The sequence below is a fragment of the Phodopus roborovskii genome, unplaced genomic scaffold, assembly GCF_943737965.1.
Source record: "Phodopus roborovskii unplaced genomic scaffold, PHOROB, whole genome shotgun sequence".
NCBI classification, from domain to species: Eukaryota; Metazoa; Chordata; class Mammalia; order Rodentia; family Cricetidae; genus Phodopus; species Phodopus roborovskii.
In genome coordinates, this window is record NW_026126707.1 from 491,203 (window position 1) to 500,715 (window position 9,513).

The following is a 9,513-nucleotide window of genomic DNA, read 5'->3' on the forward strand; positions in this document are numbered from 1 at the left end:
CCTGTCCTGGGCTTGCACTGGCCCTGCACTTGGCCTTGGCCCTGGCCCTGCATCTGTCCCTGGCCCTGGTCCTGCACCTGGCCCCTTACCTGGCCCTGGCCCTTGCCCTGAACCTGGTCCTGCCCCTGGCCCTAGCCCTGGCCCTAGCCCTGCACCTGGCCCTGGCCCTGCACCTGGCCCTGGCCATGACCCTGCACCTGGCCCTGGACCTGTACCTGGCCGTGACTCTGACCCTCTACCTGGCCATGGCCCTGTACCTGTCCCTGGCCCTGCACCTGGCCCTGGCCCTTGCCCTGAACCTGGCCCTGCCCCCTAGCCCTGGCCCTAGCCCTGCACCTGGCCCTGGCCCTGGACCTGGCCCTGACCCTGCACCTGGCCCTGGCCCTGTACCTGGCCGTGATTCTGACCCTCTACTTGGCCATGACCCTGTACCTGTCCCTCGCCCTGCACCTGGCCCTGGCCCTGGCCTTGCACCTGGCCCTGGCACTCTACCTGGCCATTACCCTGCCCCTGGCCCTGGCCTGGCCTGGATCCACAATGTTGGATTTAAATTGTCTCTTGTGATTTCTTTCTTTCTTCCTTTCTTTCTTCCTTCCTTCCTTTCTTTCTTTGTTTAAATCAATGTTGATATCGATTTGTTATCTCTCTAGGGGTTAATTATGAGAAATTATCTCTTTATTCATTCATTTTTTTGTTCATATCTATGGTTAAGAACTCAATCACCTTTCACTATTGAGCAATCATTTAGGCTTCATTCATAAAACACCATTCACTGGTTTAAAGTTTGTTGATTTAAATATGAAAATATGTCATTATATATTCAGTGATCACTGGAGTTTTGAGCCAACTTAGGGGAGACCATCGTGCCAGACCATCACATCTTCAAATACTACACTTACTTCCTTAACTGTTAAGCTAGGAAATTACATGATAATTCATAACTTAATTAATGAATTTAAAACTCAGGTAATGTTATGGACCATAAGTCCCTTTTGGAGTCAGATTTTGGGAGTTGATGTAACATCATCTCATTACTTCATCATTTAGCTAAATAAAGAGATCTTTACATCAGCGATATGTTTAGGACATTGGTACCATTTCGTCAGTGTTAATATAAAATGCCTACTAATTTATTATCAATTTAAATTATTATCAATTTAATTTATTATCAATTTAATTTTGGCACTGGTCCTGGCCCTGGCCCTGGCCCTGGCCCTAGCCCTGTCCCTGGCCCTGGCCCTAGCCCTGGCCCTGACCCCGGCATTTGCCCTGGCCCTGGCCCTGGTTCTGGCCCTGGCAATGCACCTGGCCATGACCCTGACCCTCTGCCTGGCCATGGCCCTGCAACTGGCCCTGGCCCTTACCCTGCACCTGAACCTTGCCCTGGCCTTGCACCTGTCCCTGACACTGCACCTGGCCTTGACCCTTGTCCAGCACCTGGCCCTGGCACTAGTCCTGCCCCAGGCCTTGGCCATGGCCCTGCACCTGGCCTTGGATCTGGCCCTGGCCCTGCACTTTGCCTTGGCCCTTGCCCTGCACCTGGCCCTGCAACTGGCCCTGCATCTGGCCCTGGACCTTAACCTGGACCTGGCCCTGGCCCTGGCCCTGCACCTGACCCTGGGCCTGCACCTGGCCCTGGCCCTGCACCTGGCCCTGGCCGTGGCCCTGACCCTGCACCTGGTCCTGGCCCTGGCCCTGCACCTGGCCCTGGCACTGGCCCTGCATGTGGCCCTGCTTGGCCCTACACCTGTCCCTGGCTCTAGCCCTCTACCTGGCCCTGGCTCTGAACCTGGCCCTGCCCCTGGCCCTACCCCTAGCCCTGCACCTGGCTCTGGCCCTGACCCTGGCCCTGCACCTGGCCCTGGCCCTGTACCTGGCAATGACCCTGACCCTCTACCTGGCCATGGCCCTGCTCCTGGCCCTGACCCTGCACCTAGCACTGGCCCTGGTCTTGCACCTGGCCCTGACCCTGCACCAAGCCATGACCCTGCCCAGCTACTGGCCCTGGCACTAGCCCTCACCTGGCCTTGGCACTGGCCCTGCACTTGGACCTGGCCCTGGCCCTGGACCTGGCCCTGGACCTGCATCTGACCCTGGCCCTGCACCTGGCCTTGGCCCTGGCCCTGCACCTGGCCCTGGCCTTGGCCCTGGCCCTGCACATCGCCCTTGCTCTGGCGCTGCACCTGGCTCTGCAACTGGTCTGGCCCTGGCACTGGACCTGCACATGGCCCTGGCCCTGGCCCAGCACATGACCCTGGCCCTGCACCTGTCCCTCTCCCTGGCGTTGCTCCTGGCACTGACCCTGACCCTACATTTGGCCCTGGCCCTGGCCCTGGCCCTGCACCTGGCCCTGGCTCTTGCCTTGCACCTGGCCCTGCACCTGGCCCTGGCCTTGGCCCTGGCCCTGCACATCGCCCTTGCTCTGGCGATGCACCTGGCTCTGCAACTGGTCTGGCCCTGGCATTGGACCTGCACATGGCCCTGGCCCTGGCCCTGGCCCTGCACCTGGCCCTGGCTCTGGCCTTGCACCTGGCCCTGGCCCTGGACCTGCACCTGGCCCTGGCTCTGGCCTCTACCTGTCCCTGGCCCTTCACCTGGCCATGACACTGGCCCTGACCAGGGCTTGCACTGGCCCTGCACTTGGCCTTGGCCCTGGCCCTGCACCTGGTCCCTTCCCTGGCCCAGGCCCTGAACCTGGTCCTGACCCTGGCCCTAGACCTGGCCCAGCACCTGGCCCTGTCACTAGACCTAAACCTGGCCTTGGCCCTGGCTCTGGCCCTGGCCCTACCCCTGGCCCTAGGCCTGGCACTGGCCCTAGCCCTGGCCCTAGCCCTGCACCTGGCCCTGGCCCTGCACCTGGCCCTGGACCTGACCCTGACCCTGCACCTGGCCCTGGCCCTGTACCTGGCCGTGAACCTGACCCTCTACCTGGCCATAGCCCTGCACCTGTCCCTGGCCCTGCACCTGGCCCTGGCCTTGCACCTGGCCCTGGCCCTCTACCTGGCCTGGATCCACAATGTTGGTTTTAAATTGTCTGTTGTGATTTCTTTCTTTCTTCCTTTCTTCCTTCCTTCCTTTCTTTCTTTCTTTAAATCAATGTTGATATCGATTTGTTATCTCTCTAGGGGTTAATTATGAGAAATTATCTCTTTATTCATTCATTTTTTTGTTCATATCTATGGTTAAGAACTTAATCACATTTCACTATTGAGCAATCATTTAGGCTTCATTCATAAAACACCATTCACTGCTTTAAAGTTTGTTGATTTAATTATGAAAATCTGTCATTATATATTCAGTGATCACTGGAGTTTTGAGCCATCTTAGGGGAGTCCTTCTTGCCAGACCATCACATCTTTGAATACTACACTTACTTCCTTAACTGTTAAGCTAGGAATTTAAATGATAATTCATCACTTAATTAATAAATTTAAAACACAGGTAATGTTTTGGACCATAAGTCCGTTTTGGAGTCAGATTTTGGGAGTTGATGTAACATCACCTCATTACTTCATCATTTAGCTATATAAAGAGATCTTTACATCAGCGATATGTTTAGGATTTTGGTGCCATTTCGTCAGTGTTAATATAAAATGCCTACTAATTTATTATCAATTAAAATTATTATCAATTTAATTTATTATCAATTTAATTTTGGCACTGGTCCTGGCCCTGGCCCTGGCCCTGGCCCTAGCCATGGCCCTGGCCCTGGCCCTGGCCCTAGCCCTGGCCCTAGCCCTGGCCCTGACCCCGGCATTTGCCCTGGCCCTGGACCTGGCACTGGCCCTGGCCCTGGCCCTGGTTCTGGCCCTGGCAATGCACCTGGCCATGACCCTGACCCTCTACCTGGTCATGGCCCTGCACCTGGCCCTGGCCCTTGCCCTGCACCTGGACCTTGCCCTGGCCTTGCCCCTGTCCCTGACCCTGCACCTGGCCTTGACCCTTGTCCAGCACCTGGCCCTGGCACTAGTCCTGCCCCAGGCCTTGACCATGGCCCTGCACCTGGCCTTGGCCCTGGCCCTGGCCCTGCACTTGGCCTAGACCCTTTCCCTGCACCTGGCCCTGCAACTGGCCCTGCATCTGGCCCTGGACCTTAACCTGGCCCTGGCCCTGGCCCTGCACCTGACCCTGGGCCTGCACCTGGCCCTGGCCCTGCACCTGGCCCTGGCCGTGGCCCTGAACCTGCACATGGTCCTGGCCCTGGCCCTGCACCTGGCCCTGGCCCTGGCCCTGCATGTGGCCCTGCTTGGCGCTAAACCTGTCCCTGGCTCTGGCCCTCTACCTGGCCCTGGCTCTGAACCTGGCCCTGCCCCTGGCCCTACCCCTGGCCCTGCACCTGGCTCTGGCCCTGACCCTGGCCCTGCACCTGGCCCTGGCCCTGTACCTGGCAATGACCCTGACCCTCTACCTGGCCATGGCCCTGCTCCTGGCCCTGAACCTGCACCTAGCACTGGCCCTGGTCTTGCACCTGGCCCTGACCCTGCAACAAGCCATGACCCTGCCCAGCTACTGGCCCTGGCAGTAGCCCTCACCTGGCCTTGGCACTGGCCCTGCACTTGGCCCTGGCCCTGGCCCTGGCCCTGGCCCTGCATCTGACCCTGGCCCTGCACCTGGCCTTGGCCCTGGCCCTGCACCTGGCCCTGGCCTTGGCCCTGGCCCTGCACATCGCCCTTGCTCTGGCGCTGCACCTGGCTCTGCAACTGGTCTGGCCCTGGCACTGGACCTGCACATGGCCCTGGCCCTGGCCCAGCACATGGCCCTGGCCCTGCACCTGTCCCTCTCCCTGGCGTTGCTCCTGGCCCTGACCCTGACCCTACATTTGGCCCTGGCCCTGGCCCTGGCCCTGCACCTGGCCCTGGCTCTGGCCTTGCACCTGGCCCTGGACCTGCACCTGCACCTGGCCCTGGCTCTGGCCTCAACCTGTCCCTGGCCCTTCACCTGGCCATGACACTGGCCCTGACCAGGGCTTGCACTGGCCCTGCACTTGGCCTTGGCCCTGGCCCTGCACCTGGTCCCTTCCCTGGCCCAGACCCTGAACCTGGTCCTGCCCCTGGCCCTAGCCCTGGCCCAGCACCTGGCCTTGGCCCTGGCCCTGCACTTGGCCCTGGCCCTGGCCCTGCATCTGGCCCAGGCCCTGCAGCTGGCCCTGGCTCTGCACCTGGCCCTGGCCTTGGTCCTGGTCCAGCACTTTGCCCTGGCCCTGGCCCTGGACCTGCATCTGACCCTGGCCCTGTACCTGGCTTTGGCCCTGGGCCTGCACCTGGCCCTGGCCTTGGCCCTGGCCCTGCACTTGGCCCTGGCCCTGGCCCTGCACCTGGCCCTGGCCCTAGACCTGCATCTGACCCTGGACCTGCACCTGGCCTTGGCCCTGGCCCTGCACCTGGCCCTGGCCTTGGCCCTGGCCCTGCACATCGCCCTTGCTCTGGCGCTGCACCTGGCTCTGCAACTGGTCTGGCCCTGGCCCTACACCTGGCCATGGCACTGGACCTGCACATGGCCCTGGCCCTGGCCCTGCACATGGCCCTGGCCCTGCACCTGTCCCTCTCCCTGGAGTTGCTCTTGGCCCTGACCCTGACCCTACATTTGGCCCTGGCCCTGGCACTGCACCTAGCCCTGGCCCTGGCCCTGGCCTTGCACCTGGCCCTGGCCCTGGACCTGCACCTGGCCCTGGCTCTGGCCCTCTACCTGGCCCTGGCCCTACACCTGGCCATGACACTGGCCCTGACCTGGGCTTGCACTGGCCCTGCACTTGGCCTTGGCCCTGCCCCTGCACCTGGTCCCTTCCCTGGCCCAGGCCTTGAAACTGGTCCTGCCCCTGGCCCTAGCCCTGGCCCTGCACCTGGCCGTGGCCCAGGTCCTGCACCTGGCCCTGGCCCTGGCCCTGCACCTGGCCATTACCCTGGCCCAGCACCTGGCCCTGGCACTAGACCTGCACCTGGCCTTGGCCCTGGCCCTGGCCCTGCCCCTGGCATAGCCCTGGCCCTGCACCTGGCCGTGGCCCAGGCCCTGTACCTGGCCCTGGCCCTGGCCCTGCACCTGGCCCTGGCCCTGGCCAAGCACCTGGCCCTGGCCCTGCACCTGGCACTGGCTCTGGCCCTCTACCTGTTCCTGGCCTTTCACCTGGCCATGACACTGGCCCTGTCCTGGGCTTGCGCTGGCCCTGCATTTGGCCTTGGCCCTGTCCCTGCATCTTACCCTGGCATTTGCCCTGGCCCTGGCCCTGGCACTGGCCCTGGCCCTGGCCCTGGTTCTGGCCCTGGCAATGCACCTGGCCATGACCCTGACCCTCTACCTGGTCATGGCCCTGGACCTGGCCCTGGCCCTTGCCCTGCACCTGGACCTTGCCCTGGCCTTGCCCCTGTCCCTGACCCTGCACCTTGCCTTGACCCTTGTCCAGCACCTGGCCCTGGCACTAGTCCTGCCCCAGGCCTTGGCCATGGCCCTGCACCTGGCCTTGGCCCTGGCCCTGGCCCTGCACTTGGCCTAGGCCCTTTCCCTGCACCTGGCCCTGCACCTGGCCCTGCATCTGGCCCTGGACATTAACCTGGCCCTGGCCCTGGCCCTGCACCTGGCCCTGGCACTGCACCTGACCCTTGGCCTCCACCTGGCCCTGGCCCTATACCTGACCCTGGGCCTGCACCTGGCCCTGGCCCTGCACCTGGCCTTGGCCCTATCCCTGCATGTGGCCCTGCTTGGACCTACACCTGTTCCTGGCTCTGGCCCTCTACCTGGCCCTGGCCCTGCACCTGGCTCTGGCCCTGACCCTGGCACTGCACCTGGCCCTGGCCCTGTACCTGGCAATGACCTTGACCCTCTACCTGGCCATGGCCCTGCTCCTGGCCCTGGCCCTGCACCTAGCACTGGCCCTGGTCTTGCAACTGGCCCTGACCCTGCACCAAGCCATGACCCTGCCCAGCTACTGGCCCTGGCACTAGCCCTGCACCTGGCCTTGGCCCTAGCCCTGGCACTGCACTTGGCCCTGGCCATGTCCCTGTCCCTGACTCAGGCCCTACAGCTGGCCCTGGCCCTGGCCCTGCACCTGGCCCTGGCCCTGCACCTGGCCCTGGCCCTGCACCTGGCCCTGTCCCTGGCCCTGCAGCTGGCCCTGGCCCTGCACGTGGCCTTGGCCTTGGCCCTGGTCCTGCACTTGGCCCTGGCCTTGGCCCTGCACCTGGCCCTGGCCCTGGACCTGCAACTGGCCCTGGCCCTGCACCTGGCCTTGGCCCTGGCCCTGCACCTGGCCCTGGCCTTGGCCCTGGCCCTGCACTTGGCCCTGGCCCTGGCCTGCACCTGGCCCTGGCCCTGGACCTGCATCTGACCCTGGCCTTGGCCCTGGCCCTGCACATCGCCCTTGCTCTGGTGCTGCACCTGGCTCTGCAACTCGCACTGGCCCTGGCCCTACACCTGGCCCTTGCACTGGACCTGCACATGGCCCTGGCCCTGGCCCTGCACCTGTCCCTCGCACTGGCGTTGCTCCTGGACCTGACGCTGGCCCGACATTTGGCCCTGGCCCTGGCCCTGCACATGGCTCTGGCCCTGGCCCTGCAAAGGGCCCTGAACCTGGCCATGGCCCTGGCCCTGCACATGGCCCTTTCCCTGGCCCTGCACCTGGTCTCTTCCCTGGCCCTGAACCTGGCCCTTCCCCTGGCCCTAGCCCTGGCCCTGCACCTGGCCTTGGCCCTGGCCCTGCACTTGGCCTTGGCCCTGGCCCTGCATCTGACCCTGGACCTGTTCCTTCACCTGGCCCCTTCCCTGGCCCTGGCCATTACCCTGAACCTGGCCCTGCCCCTGGCCCTAGCTCTGGCCCTAGCCCTGCACCTGGCCCTGGCCCTGCACCTGGCCCTGGCCCTGTACCTGGCCGTGACCCTGACCCTCTACCTGGCCATGGCCCTGCACATGTCCCTGGCCCTGTACCTGGCCCTGGCCTTGCACCTGGCCCTGCCCCTCTACCTGGCCTGGATCCACAATGTTGGTATTAAATTGTCTGTTGTGATTTCTTTCTTTCTTCCTTTCTTTCTTCCTTCCTTCCTTTCTTTCTTTCTTTAAATCAATGTTGATATCGATTTGTTATCTCTCTAGGGGTTAATTATGAGAAATTATCTCTTTATTCATTCATTTTTTTGTTCATATCTATGGTTAAGAACTTAATCACATTTCACTATTGAGCAATCATTTAGGCTTCATTCATAAAACACCATTCACTGCTTTAAAGTTTGTTGATTTAATTATGAAAATCTGTGATTATATATTCAGTGATCACTGGAGTTTTGAGCCATCTTAGGGGAGTCCTTCTTGCCAGACCATCACATCTTTGAATACTACACTTACTTCCTTAACTGTTAAGCTAGGAATTTAAATGATAATTCATCACTTAATTAATGAATTTAAAACACAGGTAATGTTTTGGACCATAAGTCCGTTTTGGAGTCAGATTTTGGGAGTTGATGTAACATCACCTCATTACTTCATCATTTAGCTATATAAAGAGATCTTTACATCAGCGATATGTTTAGGATTTTGGTGCCATTTCGTCAGTGTTAATATAAAATGCCTACTAATTTATTATCAATTTAAATTATTATCAATTTAATTTATTATCAATTTAATTTTGGCACTGGTCCTGGCCCTGGCCCTGGCCCTGGCACTGGCCCTGGCCCTGGCCCTGGTTCTGGCCCTGGCAATGCACCTGGCCATGACCCTGACCCTCTACCTGGTCATGGCCCTGGACCTGGCCCTGGCCCTTGCCCTGCACCTGGACCTTGCCCTGGCCTTGCCCCTGTCCCTGACCCTGCACCTTGCCTTGACCCTTGTCCAGCACCTGGCCCTGGCACTAGTCCTGCCCCAGGCCTTGGCCATGGCCCTGCACCTGGCCTTGGCCCTGGCCCTGGCCCTGCACTTGGCCTAGGCCCTTTCCCTACACCTGGCCCTGCAACTGAGCCTGCATCTGGCCCTGGACATTATCCTGGCCCTGGCCCTGGCCCTGCACCTGGCCCTGGCACTGCACCTGACCCTTGGCCTCCACCTGGCCCTGGCCCTATACCTGACCCTGGGCCTGCACCTGGCCCTGGCCCTGCACCTGGCCTTGGCCCTGTCCCTGCATGTGGCCCTGCTTGGACCTACACCTGTTCCTGGCTCTGGCCCTCTACCTGGCCCTGGCCCTGCACCTGGCTCTGGCCCTGACCCTGGCCCTGCAACTGGCCCTGGCCCTGTACCTGGCAATGACCTTGACCCTCTACCTGGCCATGGCCCTGCTCCTGGCCCTGGCCCTGCACCTAGCACTGGCCCTGGTCTTGCAACTGGCCCTGACCCTGCACCAAGCCATGACCCTGCCCAGCTACTGGCCCTGGCACTAGCCCTGCACCTGGCCTTGGCCCTAGCCCTGGCACTGCACTTGGCCCTGGCCATATCCCTGTCCCTGACTCAGGCCCTACAGCTGGCCCTGGCCCTGGCCCTGCACCTGGCCCTGGCCCTGCACTTGGCCCTGGCCCTGCACCTGGCCCTGTCCCTGGCCCT